General features: G+C 39.3%; 1 protein-coding gene across 2 annotated transcripts in view; it reads right to left on the reverse strand.

Annotated features, from left to right (window-relative positions):
* ZBTB25 (zinc finger and BTB domain containing 25) overlaps positions 1-19,532 on the reverse strand; it is a 48,250-nt gene that overhangs the window by 20,337 nt on the left and 8,381 nt on the right. Inside the window, exon 1 of one of the 2 annotated variants that reach the window (XM_021004707.2) lies at positions 825-5,499. The exons of the other annotated variant lie outside the window; for it this stretch is intronic. The gene's annotated coding sequence lies outside the window, so the exon portion shown is untranslated. Of the gene's footprint in view, positions 1-824; positions 5,500-19,532 lie in introns of those variants that run through there. 2 annotated transcript variants of the gene reach the window in all.

Consider the following 19,532-nt stretch of genomic DNA (forward strand, 5'->3'; position numbering starts at 1 on the left):
AAGCCCCCTCCCCACCTGTCTGTCTCAATCTCTTTATCCTCATTGGCTGAGGCAAGAGACCTCACAGTCCATATTTAGAACCCAAGAGATACATTTTACTCAAAACTTGCTTGAGAGCTAGAAGATTGCCTTATTTGGTAAAGATAAGGCACAAAACAACAGAGGGGGTGGTTACAAAACAAGGGAGGGGGTGGGCAGCTGGTGCACAACCCCCTTCCCCAGAAATGAAAGTGAAACTTAGGCCCAGCTCATGCTGAAGCCTCACTACATTTTGGAGCATAGCTTACATCTTACATGAGAAACTTTCACTTGTCCCATACAGTTCCCCCCTCTCATTTCATAGTTGAAAGTTTCTCACACCAAAACTGGTAGGTTTCTTCAGTTTCCCTATTGGCTATTTCATCAAAATTGGGCCTTCCTTCCTCCTGACTGACTGTCATCCACCCTTGATTCTTTAATATCATTAGTCTAATGGACTCACTGACAGGTTCTTTTAATGTAATCATTCTAGAGAGGGTCTTTTGTACTGTAGTAGTAATTAATTGCACAATGCAAGGGACACACAATGGGAGTAGTATGACTCCACATACTGCTATTAACAAAAACCATAATACTGCTTCCACCAAGTTCCCCCAAACCAGGACCACCAGGAAGTATTAAATGAAGAGGACCAAGTCTGAACTAGAACATGGGCCATCTTTCGAATTTCCTTATTAATGTCTCCAATGGTTTGTCCCACATCGTCTATTTTCATACAACAAGTGGACAGGTTCAGCTTCCCGCAGACACCTCCCTCCTCAGCTAAGAGATAATGCAAGACTAACCTGTGTTGTAAGACAGCCTCCCTGCTTTGGTCTAAAAAACAGACAAGAAGTCAGTAGTCATAGCAGTTTGATTAGTAATAATTTCCCCCACCGCTTGAAGTCTAATTATTCTGTTAAGCAGATATATATTGGGGTCTGATATCCCCAGCTCCCATCTTGTGCCCAAGTAGCAGGTCCATATTCCTTTATGATCCTTTCAGGGGGCCAAGTATCTCCCCATCCATTTGCATTTCCCATGCTAGCAATAGAGGTATCAATGGCTCACTGGTTCCTTTCTAAATCATCATATACTTGTACACCCAGATGTTTGCCTCCTTGTCCCAGGAGGAAGAAGAATTTAGGTTGAATTAGTTGCATTGTGGGGAGACATACCAGGAGCAGGACAATAATTCTTCTCAAATTTTACAATCTAAGAATTTTAGAAACAATACAATTTAGTATATCATCACATATACAAATCATCATTCTTACGATATCTTTAACACTTGGCACTCTTGGTACCTTTCACAATCACATTAAATAATTCAAATTCTTCTCCGCTCTTTTTCTTCTCTCTCTAACCATCACCCCTTTAAGTAAATTCAGGCATTAATCTAAACATTGACAAATCAAAGAAGCAGTCCCTTCATAAATGCAGATACAGAGACCCAAAAGAAAACGATAGTGTAATTGTCCCTTTAAGAATCCAAAAGTCTTTTCTTATACAGCTGTCTGGCAGGGAACACCACCAATGAAGTCCTCTTGTCCTTGGTATTTGCTCCAGCCATCTCCAGCACAGCATCTTCCTCTTCTTGTCTTCTTGCAGGAACCAGCTTTCTGTCCATTCTCCTATAAAAGTGACCTTAGCACAATTTTAAATTACTATTTCCCAATCTTTATAACCCTGATCATTTCACAGACTCAAAATTGGAACCATGGCTAATTGTCATGTTTAAGAAATTCACATCAGAACCCAGTGTCTTCTACTTTACATCAATCCATTATTAATTTCCTCACCAGGGGATGAGACTTCACTATGGAATTAATCACAGGCTCCAGTACGTACATATCAGTTTTTAACACAACATATATGAAATCTTAAAATTTTAGCCATGCCTTGTTTCTTTGATGGCATTTACACCATAAACCACAAGCCATTCTTTTAACATTATTAATCAATAGTAACAAAACTTTAGACAAGTATGATATTATCCCAATAACAAAATAACATTCTCACAAGCCCCTGATTATCTCCATACCATTAGCAAGAATCAAAAAACCCCAACTCATACAGGAACACTAGTTCCAGTTCTATAATAACCTAAAATGTTCCATAATCAATTATTTTAGTAAATTTGTCAAATCTTCTGATTATAGAAACTTACTATGAAGGAAAAAGAGCAGGGAAATGTGACATGTCACATATGACAGGATAAAACATCCTTAGCTTTGTTTAAATTCAAATGGAGTCGGAGTTCTCCAATCATGCGGTATCTGTTCCATCTCACAGCCAGACTCAGAAATAGTCAGGTGGGAAACATTCCTTTCCCAAGGAACACAATGGGGAAACTAAGCCAGGAGGATCCCATCCTAGACTGAGGCTAAGACTGTCCCCTCAGCTTTTCCCCAAATAAATCACATTTCCTCTAAATCGACCTCCACCTGTTCTTGTGACATTTCTCTCAGATACTGATTTAATGCAGACAACTATACCCAAATTCAAACTCAAAACAAAATTAGTTATAGTCCCAAAAGCCTTTTTCCTCAAACAGCAAGTCTCACTAATCACAGCTTAAAGCCAGATCTAGTTACTTTTACTCTCATGGAGTTGCAATAAGCAATAAGAATTTACCAGCACTCATACATACATAACAGATCTCATTTTACATCTTTCCTTCTCAAATTCAAACTTGCCCTGGTGTAAAAGCCAATCATCAAAAATCATTTCTATCTACTGAACATAAACTGGCAACTTCTCAGCAAACCAAATTCACTGTCTAGGAACTGCACAATCCCAACAAGTTCTCTTCTCAGGGCAGATAACCTTGCCCCCTTTCCTCCCAGGTTCTCTCAAACATATGTACTACTCCCCAGGCATACTCTGAATCAGTGTAAATGCTGCCCTCTTTCCCTTTTAATAATTTTAATGCCCGAATTAAGGCATATAGTTTGCATATTTGGGCAGACCAATTTTTTGGTAAACTTCCCACCTCATCCAAGTATTCTTGATCCCCATTAATGACAGCATATCTGTTCCTTCTTTTCCCTTCCACCACCCTAGAGGAACCATCAATAAACAAACTGATTCCTCTGGGAATCGGGGATTCTTGTAAATCCCCCTGAACCCGAGTTTGAAGGTCAATAAAGTCAATACAATAATGCTCTAATTCAGATGCATCTCTGCCCCCTGAAGTCAGAAAAAGAGGCAGGACTTAAGTTATTCTCTTGTGATAATATTAAATCATCTTTCTCCAGTAATATGGCTTCATATTTGAGAATTCTGGAATGTGTAAGCCACCTCCCTGCCCTTTGATTCAGGATGGCTCCTACCTGATGGGGAACGCTCACTATCAAGTTTCCCCCAAAGGTCAGCTTTCTATTCTCTTCCACTAGTAGAGCAGTAGCCGCCACTGCTTGAATACAGGTCGGCCATCCTCTAGCCACAGAATTTGAGGTTTTTGATAAGAAAGCCACGGGTCTCTTCTGCCCCCCCCATTTGGGTCAAGACCCCCAGTGTTACCCCTTTGTCCACATTCACAAATAAGTGACAGGGTATCTCCAGTGAGGGGAGGGGAGGACCTCCTTTAACTTCTTAAATCTCCCCTCCCCTTCAGGGCCCCAACTAATTTGCTCTGGTTCTTCTTCCAGTAAGTATTGGTACAAGGGTTTTGTGAGGGACGCATACAAATCAATCCAATTTCTACAGAATACTACTAGCCCCAGGAACTTTCCGAGTTCCCTCTTAGTTTTTGGGAGGGGAGTTTGAAGGATATCTGCTACCTGCTCTGGGGCCAGCTTCTACTGCCCCTTACTTATTAAACGTCCCAGATATTTCACCCCTCATTCCACAAACTGTAATTTATGTTTGGAAATCCTCAAACCTTCTGATCCCAAATAGTTTATCAATTTGATCGAGGCCTCACTAATTTCTATTCTCTGGTTATCTGTCACCAGCAAATCATCTACATATTGTAATACCTGGGTCCCAAGGGGAGCTCTAAACCCTTCCAGGATTCTCTCAAGGACTTGTCCAAACAAATTTGGTGATTCGGTATACCCCTGGGGCAGGACACACCACCTACGCTGCTGCTTCCTCCCATTCTCAGGACCCTCCCGCTAGAAGGTAAAGATATCCCTACTACTAGGGTCTAAGGGACAGGCCCAGAATACATCTTTTAAATCAATTACACTGAAACACCTACTGTCTTCATTTACCCTTCCCAAGATCGTGTAGGGGTCAGGTACCACTGGGTGGGATGGTAATACAACCTTGTTAATTCCCTTAAATCTTGGACTAGTCTATATGTTCCATCCCTTTTCCGGACCGGCAAGATGGGAATACTGAAGAGGGAAATAGAGGGTTCAAGAAGTCCCCCTTCCAACAGCCCCTGAATCACCGGTCTGAGTCCTCGCCTCTCCTCTAGAGATACAGGATATTGTTTTACTCTCACCACTGTAGTGGATTCCCTCAATTTGACCTTAAGAGGGGTTATGTTAACCTTCCCCAATGTTGGTTTCCAGGGATATTGGCAAGTTTTCAACATAAGGAGTAATTGCCTTGTGCCCCTTCTTTTCACACACAAATAATCAATTAACAATTCTAGGTTTTAACATCAAAACAGTAACCCACAAACAACCTAGTCAACAATCTCACAAATGTAGCACAACAATTTTAGCTGAAAATGCCCCTTAAATCAAGATAAAACTTGGAAATTTTATGCTTTCTTAAATTACAATACTTAAAAAGGAAACGTTACAAAACAGGATCATATAGAATACCCCAACAGCCAGATTCATTCCTTTTTCTCTTTTCCCTGAAGGCACAATTAATTTAACATTCCAGATTATAAAAGAAATTGCCCTTCCAGCAACATAACTAATACAACTGAAAACAGACTCAATAAAAAATCTTTCTTTCTTTCTAGACCCCTTCACCAGATTCAACAGTCTCCTGGGGCCACATAGTTAATAAATTTCTTACTGCCAAATAACAATATGTGCTCTTAAAATTATACAAATACACATTTCTAAATTCAATACCCTTGGCCCTTATAAAGGGATATTACCCACAAATTCATACATTTCTTCAGTATTTCAGTACCCCATTCATGTCCACATTTTCTTGCAAAAGTTTTACAAACAGTTTAGAATCACCTATTGTAATCAGGTCAGTTTAAAATGTACAGGGCCAGTATTCTAACTACTTCTTTTTGCTTTCCCTCCAGGTAGGCACCTCTGGAGCTTAATAATTAATTGAACAGTAATAATCATAACTCACAATAACTAAAATCTTTACCATAGCCAGTATCCATATTATATTTAATAGAACCCACCCATGGATCTAGCCTGAAAGGCAGGTGGACATAATTCCTTCCATCTCTCCATAACTTTATCTATTGTTTTTTAAATTAGGGGAAAAAAAGAATTTTATTTTTCCATCCTTCTACTTTAAAATATACCACTTCTTCACACCTCTTTTTAAAATTTTATTTATTTTGATTTATCAACAATCACTTCCATATGCTTTTGAGTTGAAAATTTTTCTCCCCCTTCCTCCCCCCCACCCTCCCCAAGACAGCGCACAATTTGATATAGGCTTTACATTTACATTCCTATTAAACATGTTTTCACATTAGTGAAGTTGTAAGTAAAAATTAAAACCAATAGGAGGAACCATCAGAAAGATGAAACAAAACTCAACAGAAGGCAAAAATAAGTGACAGCGATTCGACTTCCATAGTTCTTTCTTTGGATGTGGACAGCATTTTCCATCCCGAGGCCTCTGGAGATGTCTTAGATCCTCATCGTGCTGAGAAGGGTTCAGTTTAACAATCTCAGTCATTGCATAACGTGGCTGCTATTGTGTACAAAGTCCTCTTGGTTCTGCTCACTTCACTCAGCATCAGACCATATAAGTCTTTCCTTCTTCACACCTTCTTAACTTACTTAAACTATCTAAAGCTATTCAGAGGATATCCTCATCCAAGGGTGGGGAACTTAAGATCCCCACCCAAATTACACTCACCAAGACACAGCTTTCTTTTTGCATTTCTGAAGGGAGATAATTGCTCTCCCTCCCTCTCTCTTCCCAAACTGCTTTTACAATTTTACTACGCATTCTAAACCATTCACTTTGCCTTACACAATTTTTCCACTGTTCTTTAGTTCTTTCACTTTACTCTAGTGCCAAACAGTATAATAAGTTCTGAAAATAAAAACATCACATTTTTACTAATTTGAATGAGTTGGGGCTCGTGGGGAAACATCATGGTCTCGGCAACAGTCGAACCCAGTCATCCCCAACAAGCTGAAGCCCTCAGCACAGCCAATCCCCCCCATCCCCCACCCATAAATTACCTTTTGTTTATGTTCTGGTACACAAAAACTTTTCTCTCTTATGAGATGCAGAAAAGATTAAGTGCTACCTCTCTTTCTGATCTGAGGGGAAAAGTTTCCCTTTTTCTCTCTTTGCCTCCACACTCAAATTTGGCCAGAATTAGAATGCAGAGAGAGAGAGAAATTATTATTTTTCCTCCCAAAGGTTTCAAAAACCTTCTTACTTTCAAAACCCTCTATTCACACCGTGCAAATAAATTATACCATCCTTAAGCTTTCTACACATACTCCCTCTCCTACATGTTTAAACTTTCTTGCCTTTCTTTTTAATGGACTTTGATTAAAGTCCTTTTAAAACTGCACCTATCTTACTTCTTTCTAATTATGACCTGACACTTAGAAAATCCTTCTCAACTTGCTTTTTACCAATCATATAACCTAAATAATAAAGTATTTTTCTCTCTTTCTCTCTTCCATTCACCCCTCTGAGGCTGTCGTTATCAGTGAGTGAGAAGGGAGAGAAAGAAAGACACACTCCGGAGTCCAGCTGCAGCACTTGGAATGCTTTTCTTGCCAAATCTTTTACTATCAAATACTGTTAACACTCATTCACACCACACACAGACACAAACACAAAAAAGGGAAATAGACATACAACAACCCTCTGCCCTGTAGAATCCTCAAATCATCAAACCATATCCAATCATTTTCCTTTTATCTTTTCCTCTGTATCCTGGCAGTTCATTCCAATTCTGCAGTCGATTGCCTAAAGGACTGTTATAGGTACTTCACATTTGCACTCCGACTGAGCAGATTTGGATTGTCCCTTACATTCCTAGGGACCCCTTAGGCCCTCACCTAGGGAATTTACAGTAGCCATCGCTGACTCCCCAAGTCTAAAGACAGACCCAGCCGAATTACTGAGGAGGGTCACCCACCTCACCTGTTACCCATGAAGCTTTCTCAGTGGCGTCCTTCTGATGAGGTCTCTATTCTGCAATTTGACTAGGCCCAGACTCTGCCCAAACTAGAGCCTGTCCTAAAGGGCCCTCACCCCATGCCAATTACCTCCAGACCCCTGGGTGCTTACCTCTGGGTTGCACACGTATAACTTACATGACTGCTCTTACCCACCAGCCAGCCGGAATTTTGCAGTTTCGTTTTTAATCGTCGGAGCCCTAACAAGCCTTCCATTTCTCCAAGTCCCTCTCTTTGGGTTTATTTCAATGACTGGGTGGTAACTCCCCTCCGGAGCTCAAGGCCTCTGAGAAATCTCGGATGCGAGCTTGGCCTTGACCTCGGCAAGGAAGCCCCCTCCCTAATCAAAGAAAATCCTGGACGAGCCCCCACTGAGTGGGATTTAGACCACTTAGTCAAATAAAAACCCAGAGGTGTCTCCAGGTAGAAAACAGAAGTTTTATTCTAGCAAGTCTAGCGCAAGAGTTGGGCGTCACCTACCCAGGGCAGACTGGAGTAGGGAGGCCCAGCACAAACAGCAGCAAGCACTTATATAGTCTTAGGCAAACCACTCCAAAAAGCCCCCTCCCCACCTGTCTGTCTCAATCTCTTTATCCTCATTGGCTGAGGCAAGAGACCTCATAGTCTAGATTTAGAACCCAGGAGATACATTTTACTCAAAACATGCTTGGGAGCTAGAGGGTTGCCTTATTTGGTAAAGTTAAGGTACAAAACAACAGAGGGGGTGGTTACAAAACAAGGGAGGGGGTGGGCAGCTGGTGCACAGCCCCCATTCCCCCAAAATGAAAGTGAAACGTAGGCCCAGCTCATGCTGAAGCCTCACTACATTTTTGGAGCACAGCTTACATTTCAGGTGAGAAACTTTCACTTGTCCCACACAGAGGGAAGCCAGTTAAAAACCCCAGTTTTTAACCTGAAGCTTTCAAATACAGGGAGAGGGGCTACATCAGGGAAAATATGAATAAACAGAAGAAAATCCCAAAGATAATGAAGAAATACTATTAAAAGAATCCCAAGAGATAATCCCAGTCAAAGAGAATAATTTCCTAAGTAAGAGTAGAACCACACAGAAAAAAAAGTACCACAATATAGGATGGGCTAGTTTTTTCCCTAAAAAAGTACTGAAACTGTCTCCAAGATTTAATTGGCTAAAAGGACCTAGGTTCCACCCAATGATGTATGTAGCTGGTGCCCGAGTATAAAAAGGGTGAGGATTCACAACCACATGAAAGAATGCTCCAAAATCACTAATATTAAGAAAAATGCAAATCAAAACACTGAGGTTTCAACCTCATTCCCTGCAAACTGGCAAAGATGATAAAAAATGGTCAGTGTTAGAGGGGATGTAGACTAAAAGAGACACACTGTTGGCAGAGCTATGAAAAGTGACTAAAATATCTATACTTTTTGAAACAGAAATTCCATTACTGGGCTTATACGTGAAGGAAACAATATACACCAAAATATTTATAATGTATTTTTTTGTAACAGCAAAAAACTGGAAACAAAGATGTCCATAGATTGAGAAGTGGTTGAACAAACGGTGGAACATGTATCTAATGGGATATAAGAAATTATGTGATACATACAGATCAGCACAGAATGACATACACAAACAAAAGCAGTGTGAGGTGAGCAGAGCCAAGAAAACAATGTACATAATTACTACAACAATGCAAATGGGAAGAACAACCACATACAAAAAAACCCAAAACAAAACCCAAAAGTGAATGTTACAAAATTATAAAAATCAAGCAGGACCCAAATGAAGAGATATGAGGGCACATCTAACCCACCCTTTATGGAGGTGGGAAATCTAGAGATGCACCTGTTTTCAGACTTTTTCAATAAATTCTGCAGTCGTGCTAAATTTTTTCCTTTTCCTTCAAAAAAAAAAGTACTTTTTGTTATAGGGGATGACTTTCTGAGGGGTTAGGAAAGATAAATGAAGATAACTTTGAGGATGTAAAAAACAGAAAATATCAATAAAAACTTAATTTTTTTAAAAAGTCAAGGCAGGAGAAGCTGCTCCCTGGAGCTTTTAACTGAAGACCACAGAACAGCCAACACCAGCAGTGCAAAGCTACACTCAGTGAACACCTGTTCACAGGCCTCAGGGTCCTCCACCTCCTCTGAACATCCTTCCCCTGCCACAGCTGAGTAAACCTCTTTCTATTAACTGTTAGACCACAAGTATCTCATTTCATTTGAATCTCAAACCTAATGTACCAGCCCAGCCTAAACTAGGTCTGGCCTACTACAGAGAATAAGCAGCATATAACAGAAGATAGAAAACCTCACCCTGGTTCAGGACTCCTTAAAAAACAGACTAAAAATATCAGAATTTCATAAGACAACAAATTATTAGAATAGAGTCAAAAGATTAAAAATGGGAGAAAATGTCAGGTACCTACTAGCAAAAAGAATGACCTAGAAAAAAGATCAAGGAGAGATAATTAAGAATTATCGGACTGGGGGCAGCTAGGTGGCACAGTGGATAGAGCACCGGCCCTGGAGACAGAAGGACCCAAGTTCAAATCCAGCCTCACACACTTGACACTTACTAGCTGTGTGACCCTGGGCAAGTCACTTAACCCCACTGCCTAGCAAAAAACAAAAACAAAACAAGAATTGTCAGATTATACCATATTTCAAGAATTCATAAATGAAAATTGTCCAGATCTAGGGAAAAAAAGAGGATTAAGTGAAAAGAGAATGAATCCACCAATCACAACCCAAAAGAAAATCCAATCTGAAAACACCCAGGAATGTCAGAGCCAAAACTCAGAGTGTAAAGGAAAAAACATCAGGCAGCTAGAAAGAGAATGTTCAAATGCCAGGGAACCAAAGTCAGGTGCATAGATTCTATGGTGAAACTATGACAAAGAAGGCAGCATTGCAAAAGGCAAAAAATATGGGCTTATACCAAAGAACGCTACCCTGTCAAAGTGCACATGATCTCACAGGAGGAAAAAATGTGCCTTTAGCGGAACAGAGGACTTCCCCACTTTCTTCTAGCTAGAACTGCACAAAGGCTTGGAATGTGACATGCCAAAAGGCAAAATAGATGAGGATCACCAAGAATGATCTATCAGGCAAAACTGAAGAGAAAAAAACCAGACCATTAATGAAACAGAGCACACATGGAAAAAGTAGGGAAGGTTTAAGAAGTAGGGCAGGATAAAGGAACAAGCAGTTATGGTGGTGCAGTGGCTAAAGCACTGGCGTCAGGAAGACCTGAGTTCAAATCTGGCCTCAGACTAGCTGTGTGACCCTGCACAAGTCACTTCATCCTGTTTGCCTCAGTTTCCTCATCTGTAAAATGAGACGGAGAAGGAAATGGCAAACCACTCCAATATCTTCGCTAAGAAAACCCCAAATGGGGTCATGAAGAGTTGGACATGTCTCAACAACAACCAAAGTTATAAACAAAAACTCCAGCCCCTGAGAGGGAAACAAAAAAGCTACCAAAACAATCTTTGCAGCACGTTTCTCTGAAACAGGTCCCATTAAAGATATATAAGAAACTGATTCAAAGTTGTAAGACCAAAAACGATTCTCCTGTAGAAATATGGTCAAAAAATAGGGACAAGCAGTTTTCAAAAGAAGAAATACAACCCGGGCAGCTAGGTGGCATAGTGGACAGAGCACTGGCCCTGGAGTCAGGAGGACCTGAGTTCAAATCCAGCCTCAGACACATGACATTCACTAGCTGTGTGACTCTGGGCAAGTCACTTAACCCCAATTGCCTCACCAAAAAAAAAAAAGAAGAGAAAGAAATACAACCTATCAACAACATTATTTTAAAAATGCTCGAAATCACTAATAATTAGAAAAATGTGAATTAAAGCAACTCTGAGGTTGTATCACACCCATCAGATCAACAAAAATGAGAACAGAGGAAAATAACATATTGGAGGGGGTTCAGGAAAACAGGTACACACCAATGTGCTGTTAGTGGAGGTGAATTATTCCAACCATTCTGGAAAGCAATCTGCAACTATGTCCAAAAAGTCACTAAACTGTTCATGCCTTCAGACCTAGAAAAACACCACTACTAGGCAACTACCCCAAAGAGTAAGCTCTTTTTGTAGTGCCAAAGCAGTTCTTTTTGTAGTGACAAAGCCATGGAAATTAAGGGGGAATCCATTAATTGGGGAATGGCTAAGTAAATTTATATTATATTAATCTAATGGAATGCTATTGTACTATAAGAAATTATGAAAAGGACGGTTTCAGAGAAACCTGGTAAGACTTGTATGAATTGATGCAGAGTGAAGTTAGCAAACCAAGGATAACAGTTGATACAATAATATTATAAAGAAAATCATTTACAAGACTTGAAAACTCTAATCAATGCAATGATCAATTAGTGTTCCAGAGAGTTGCTGTGGAGCGTACTATCCACCTTTTGACAGAAAGGTGATGGATTCAAGATGCAGAAGAAGAGAGTCAATATGGTAATTTGGTTTGTTTTATTATGCATACTGTTGCCAGGGTTTTATTTTTCTTTTTTGTTTTCCAATGGTGAAGGGGTGAAAAGGTAAGGATGAGAAGGATAAGAATAAGGTAACAGAGAAAGAAAGAAAGAAAGAAAAGGAAGGAAGGAAGAAAAAGGGGTCATTGTGGCATCTCTTTAAGAAACAGAAAAGAAAGCTAAAAAGAATAGACAAGCAGAAAAATTTTAAATGCTGCAGTTTGAATTTAGTATATATACATAAAGAAAACTATACATAATAGGAATATGCAATTTCATTATAATCCTCCTTTTCTGTTCTACTATGCAAATGGAAATACCCATTTTCTTCAATGCTTGTTAAATTCAGAATAAAAATAAATTTTTTAAAAATTTAGCTCGCGTCATTTGACCAAGCGATACTACTACTAGGCCTATACCACCAAAAAGATCAAAGAAAGAAAGGACTCATATGAACAAAAATATCTATAGCAGCACTTTTTTCTTACGACAGCAAAGAACTGGAAATAAAGAGGGCACCCATCAATTGGGGAACAGCTAACCAAATGATGGTATGTGAATGTAATGGAAAATCAGTGGTACATAAGAAATAACAAAAAGAGATAAATTCAGAGAAATTTTTTTTGGAGGGGGGCTAGGCAATGGGGTTAAAGTGTCTTGCCCGGGGTCACACAGCTAGTAAGTGTTATACGTCTGAGGCCGAATTTGAACTCAGATCCTCCTGAATCCAGGGCCAGTGTCCTATCTGCTGCGCCACCTAGCTGCCCCTGATTCAGAGAAAATTAAGAGGACTTCTATAAATCCATGCACTGAAATGAACAGAACGAGGATAATTTATATGTAACAGGAAAAAGGTAAAAGAAGAACAATGACCAATGAAGTGACCCATCATGACTTCAGAAGAGGGGGGACGATTTATATTTCCCACCACTGGACAGAGAGGTTAACAGCCTGATGGAAAATGAGACACTAGTTTTTAGGTACAGATGATGGGTAGATTTTATTTTGGTTGACTATGCTTGTTTGTTACAATGGAAGATTTTTCATTTTTGGAAGGGGGAAGAGTTATGAAGGAATGGTAAGGTAGTAACAGCTGCATCTGAAAAAGAAAGGAAAATATCATCACAATAAGTTATTTTAAAAATGCATAGAAGACAATAGAATGAGTTTCAGAAGTAAACACACAAGAAATATATTGTTGGAAATTGTATATATACTTGAATGGGAATTGGTCCAAGTACTCTGATAATCAATTTGGCATTATGTGAGAAAAGTCACCAGATTTTTCTTATCTTTTGACCCAATGATCTCACTTTTGGGCAAAGAGGCCAATGACACAGAGAAGAATCAACAAATTATTCACAGAAGTACTCTTTGTGATAGCAAAAAAAATAAATAAACACAGAAACAAAATGCATCCTCATCAACTGCAAAGCAGATTAACAGGTGGAGCCAAGATGGAAGAGTAAAAGCAGGGACTTCTTGAGCTCTCCCCCAAACCCCTCCAAATACCCTCTAAACAAATTCTAGGGCAGCAGAACCCACAAAAAGACAGCCCAAGACAACCTGGATGGCTGACAGGAAGGTCTGTTGCACTGGGCTAGGAGAGTCTAGCATAGGCCACACCTGCACAACCTAGGCCCTGGGAAATCCAGAGCAGGCCTCAGGGAGCTGAATCACTAGAAGCTGTGGCAATTTCCAGACTTCTCAACCTACGAAGCACAAAGATAACTTAAAAGGTGAGTGGGAAAGGTCTGTCAGACCTGGGTGAGAAAGGAGAGGAGTCTACCCTGGCCCCAGCACAGCCCTGGGGCAGCAGTGGCTGTGGTGGCAGTAGCTGCTTCCAGAGCTTTCAGCCCACGGATAGTAAGGGGACTGACGACTGATCAGGAGAAGATTACAGAGATCTCTTTGCTGGCGCTGAGGCAGGATTCTGTTGCTTTGCCCACACTTGGATCTGGGTCGTAGTCCTGGGTAGCATTCCTGGGACAAGAAGGAACACTGACAGAGCAGAGCTTGTGGCAGCAGTGGAGAGGGAACCCTCCTCACAATTCCAGGGCAAAAAAGAGTGCTTGTGGTCACTCACTGGCCACAACAAGGCCAGGAGAGGAGTAAACCCCAGATCATAGCACCCTGGAAGAACTGAAAACTTACAGGTCCCTAGAAGTATCTCTGAAAACAGCTATACAAAACCCCCAAAGCTTGGGACAGTGCATTCTCCACACTGAAAGCAGTGTCCCACCTTAACAGAGTTAAAAAATCAAGTAACTGGCTAGTAAAATAAGCAAACAGTGGAAAAAAACTCAGACTGTAGAATCTTACTTTGGTGGCAAGGAAGATCAAAACATAATCAGAAGAAGACAACAAAGTCAAAGCTCCTACATCCAAAGCCTCCAAGAAAATATGAACTGGTCTCAGGTCATGGAAGAGCTCAAAAAGGATTTTGGAAATCAAGTAAGTGAAGCAGAGGAAAAATTGAGAAGAGAAATGAGAGTGATGCCAGAAAATTATGAAAAATAAGTCAACAGCCTGCTAAAGCAGACCGCAAAAAATACTGAAGAAAATACCAACTTAAGAAGTAGACTAGACCAAATAGCAAAAGAGGTCCAAAAAGCCAATGAGAAGAATGCCTTAAAAAGCAGAAGTGGCCAAATGGAAAAGGAGGTCCAAAAGCTCACTGAAGAAAATAATTCCTCAAAAATTAGAATGGACCAAATGGAAGCTCTATGAGAAATCAAGAAACGATAAAACAAAACCAAAAGAATGAAAAAATTTTGGACAATGTGGAATATTTCATTGGGAAAACAACTGACCTACAAAACAGGTCCAAGAGAGAGAATTTTTAAATTATTGGACTACCTAAAAGTCATGATCAAAAAAAGAGCCTAGACATCATCTTTCAAGAAATTATCAAGGAAAACTGCCTTGATGTTCTAGAACCAGAGGGTTAAATAGAAATTGAAAGAATCCACTGATCACCTCTTGAAAGAGATCTCAAAAGGAAAACTGCCAGGATTATTTTAGCCACATTCCAGAGTTCCCAGTTTAAGGCAAAAATATTACAAGCAGCCAGAAGGAAACAATGCAAGTATTGTGGAAACACAAACAGGATAACAAAGATTTATCAGCTTCTATGTTGTGATCGGAGGGCTTGGAATATGATATTCCAGAGGTCAAAGGAGCTAGAATTAAAATCAAGAATCACCTACCCAGTAAAAATGAGTGCAATCAATGGGGGGGCAGGAATTGACATTCAATGACGTAGATGAATTTAATGCATTTTTGAGAAGCCAGAACTAAATAGAAAAACTGACTTTCAAATACAAGACTCAAGGGAAGCATGAAAAGGTAAACAGAAAAGAGAAATCATAAGGGACTTATTAAAGCAGAACTGTTTACATTCCTACATGGAAAGATATTTGTAACTCATGAGATCTTTCCCATTATTAGGGTAGTTGGAGGGAATATATAAACAGAGGGCACAGGGTGAGTTGAATAAGAAGGGATAATATCTAAAAAATAAAATTAAGGGGTAAGACAGGAATGTACTGGGAGAAGGAGAAAGGGAGGGGTAGAAAGGGTTAAATTATCTCACATTAAAGAGGCAAGGAAAAGCTTTTACAGTGGAAGGTAAGAGGGGGAGGGAATGAATGAACCTCACTCTCAACAGATTTGGCTTAAGGAGGGAATAATATACAAACTCAACTGGGTATGGAAATCCATCTTACCCTACAGGAAAGTAGGGGGGAATGGGATGAGGGGGTTTAATAGAAGGGAGGGCAGATTGGGGGAGGGGGTAATCAGAAGCAAACACTTTTGAGGAAGGATAGGGTCAAAGGAGAGAATAGAAAAAATGACTATTATTACAGTGTTTTGCATGACTACATATGCACAAACTATATCAAACTGATTGCCTTCTCAATGAGGGTGGGTGGGGAGGGAGGAACGGAGAAAATTTGGAACTCAAAGTTTTAAAAATGAATGTTAAAAGTTGCTTTTAGTGGGGGTAGCTAGGTGGCACGGTGGATAGAGCACCGGCCCTGAAGTCAGGAGAACCTGAGTTCAAATCCAGCCTCAGACCAAATTCTTGACACTTACTAGCTGTGTGACCCTGGGCAAGACACTTAACCCCAACTGCCTAAAAAAAAAAAAGTCCAAAACAGTTGTTTTCACACAGACCTAGGAAATAAGATACACAGGCAATGGGATATAGAAATCTATTCTACCCTATATGAAAATAGAAGGGGAAAGAAATAAGAAAAGGGAGGGGGGAGTGATAGAAGGCAGAACAGATTGGGGAGAGGGTAATCAGAATGCACACCATCTTGGGGGAGAGGGGAGGAGAAAATCGGGAACTCAAAATCTTGTGGAAGTGAAGGTTGAAAATGAAAAAACAATAAATAAATTGATAAAAAAAACAAATTTTACATGAGAATGCATTTGATAATCCCACATTAGATGGTAAACTCCTTGAGAACACAATCTGTCTTCTGCCTCTTTTTGTATTCCCAGCACACAACTCATTATTAGGGGCTTAATAAATGTTTATTGTTTAAGTATTTGAAACTATTATTGTGGAAATATATAGACTAGATCATAATACAATTAGATGATCTATAACTGGTTTGATGATTGAACAGTCATTAATGGTTCCCTGTCAGTCTGGCAAGAGAATTTTATATTGCCCAAAGGATCTGCACTCAGCCTTGCACTCTTTAATATTTTTTGAATGACTTGAATAAAAACCTAAATGGCACACATCAAATTTGCAGTGGACACAAAGCTGGGATTGAAATCAAACACACTGCACAACTGAGTAAGGATCTAAAGAGATCCAGATCCTGACAGGATCAACTATTAGACTGAATCTGGGATGACATTCAACAAAAATAGCTGTGAAATCCTATACTTGGGTACAAAAAAAAATCAATTTCACCAGTACAAGATGAGGGTAGGCATAGTTAGACAACAGTTTAGTCTTTAAAAGGGATAGGGGTATTACTAGGCTGTAAACTTAATATTGTTCAGCAGTGTGATGTGGAAATTAAAAAAAATTATCTATTGAGATCTTGTGAGGCATAGCTTCCAGGAATGAGGAAAAGAGAATTTCTTTGTACTCTGATTTAATCAGACTACATCTGGAATACTGCATTCAGCTCTGGGAACTAGTTTAGGAAGAATACTGCTAAGTTGGAGAGCTTCCAGAGGGCAACCAGGAGAGTGAAAGACCCGAGCTCTTTTGATAAGCTGAAGGAACCAAGACTGTTTAGTCTGGAGAAGACACAAGGACATGATAACTATCTTCAATTAAAAGAATGGGGAAAAGAGACCAGACTAGTTCTCTTTGGCCCCAGAGGGCATAACTTCCACTGGTGGAGTATGATGTCAGGAAAAACTTCCTAACAATCAGAGGTACCCTAAAGTAGAATGGGTGGCTTCTGCTGGTAAAGAGTTTCCCTTCCTTGGAGGTCTTCAAGGAGGAGCCAGATAACTTATCAAGTATAGAACAGTGGGGATTTCTTTTCTGAGTTGAATTGGACCAGATGGCCGATGGGGCCTCTTCCAATTCTAACATCTTAGGATGCTGATTCAATGGAAAGGAATATTATTGTGTTGTAAAAAATAACAAATATGAGGAATTTAGCAACATAGGGAGACATCTATGAAAGCAGAGAAAGGAGCATATTATATACAATGACTATAATAAAGATAAGCCATAACACTAAAAAGCACTCGAATCATGACGAACTATATCGATCCTAGAGATTCCTGATAAGGAAACACACTGCCCTGAGCAGAGAAATGACAACAAGGGAAAAGGCAAAGTTAACAATAAAACTTTTTAAAAAGTTAATGTATTTTTAATTTAGCCTTGCCAATTTTTTTAAAAAAGCAAATAAACATTTTTATAGTTCCCACAATCAATTCCATACCTGATAAATACAATGGAATTGAGGAAGAGTGACCTGAAAAAGTATAATATAATAGGTTTGGTTTTCTTTTTTGGTCAAACTCATTTATCAATCATCTTACTTCTTTCCTGTACCTGTGATTATTTACTAATTATCATATTAAGCAATAGCTTCTGCAAAATATAAAGAGGATAGGAAATCACTACTAAAATTCAATTCTAGATAACTTTTTTTTTCTACTTTACATTAGAATTTCCAACAGACACCTGGATTGAACTTCTTAAACGCAAAGAAAACACAACACAGCTAAAGGAATAAAATACTAAAAGGTTATAAAACAAACATTATTTATCTGATTAAAAACTGCAATTATTTGCTTCCAGAACAGGTTTTCAAAGGATAAGCAAGAGGCAACACGGTTCCAATGTGGTGCTTTTAGGAACAGCTATAGTTGTGTTCCATTTGTTGATGTATTTCTCTCACCAATATTTTTAATTATTTTTTTCCTGCAAAAGAAACAATGTGATAGGGTTTTTGTGTATCTGTATATGTGTGTATAAATATGTATAAATATATATATATGAATATATATAGGGGACAGCCGGGTGGTGCTGTGGATAGAGCACTAGCCCTGGATTCAGGAAGACCTGAGTTCAAATCCAGTCTCAGGCACATAACACTTACTAGTTGTGTGACCCTGGGCAAGTCACTTAACCCCACTGCCTAACCCCCCTCCAAAAATATATATACACACACTATACACACACACACACACATATGTGTGTGTGTATATATATATAATAAGATACTTTTGACAATAATTAGTGGAAATTGGAAATGAGCTGTCAAATTTAAAAAAAAGATTTACTGAATAATTTTATGATGATTACAAACACGGGGCCAGAACTATGATAGTACAGAGAGAAATTTAAAAGCATTTCTGTGTGTGTGTGTGTGTGTGTGTGTGTTTGGTCTGGACCCATTTCATTGGTTTAAGGACCTCCCACAATGGACACTAAGGCAGCTAAATGGTTCAGTGGATACAGAACTATTATTTGTCTCACACAGTTGTTATGAGGATCTATTATGCATGTGAGAACACTTTTTTTTTGAGAAAATATTCTTTTTTTTTTAAATTTTTTTTCCATATGCTTTTGAGTTGAAAATTTTTCTCCCTTTTTCTCCCCCCCCATCCTCCCCAAGACAGCGCACAATCTGACATAGGCTTTACATTTACATACCCATTAAACATATTTTCACATTAGTGAAGTTAATTAAATTAAAACCAATAGGAGGAACCATCAGAAAGATGAAACAAAACTCAACAGAAGGTAAAAATAAGTGAGAGCGAATCAACTTTCATATTTCTTTCTTTGGATGTGGTCAGCATTTTCCATCCCAAGGCCTCTGGAGATGTCTTAGATCCTCGTAATGCTGAGAAGGGTTCAGTTTAACATTCTTAGTCATTGCATAACGTGGCTGCTATTGTGTACAAAGTCCTCTTGGTTCTGCTCGCTTCACTCAGCATCAGACCATACAAGTCTTTCCAGGTTTTTCTGAAGTCAGCCTGTTCATCATTTCTTATAGTACAATAGTATTCCGTTACATTCATATACCACAACTTGCTCAGCCATTCCTCAATGGATGGGCATCCTCTCAATTTCCAATTCTTTGCCACCACAAAAAGAGCTGCTATGTATATTTTTGTACATGTGGGTCCTTTTCCCATTTGCTTGATCTCTTTGGGATACAGCCCTAGAAATGCTATTGCTGGATCAAAGGGTATGCACATTTTTGTAGCCCTTT

Source organism: Phascolarctos cinereus, unplaced genomic scaffold (genome assembly GCF_003287225.1).
Source record: "Phascolarctos cinereus isolate Bilbo 61053 unplaced genomic scaffold, phaCin_HiC Scaffold_3;HRSCAF=262, whole genome shotgun sequence".
Taxonomy (NCBI): Eukaryota; Metazoa; Chordata; class Mammalia; order Diprotodontia; family Phascolarctidae; genus Phascolarctos; species Phascolarctos cinereus.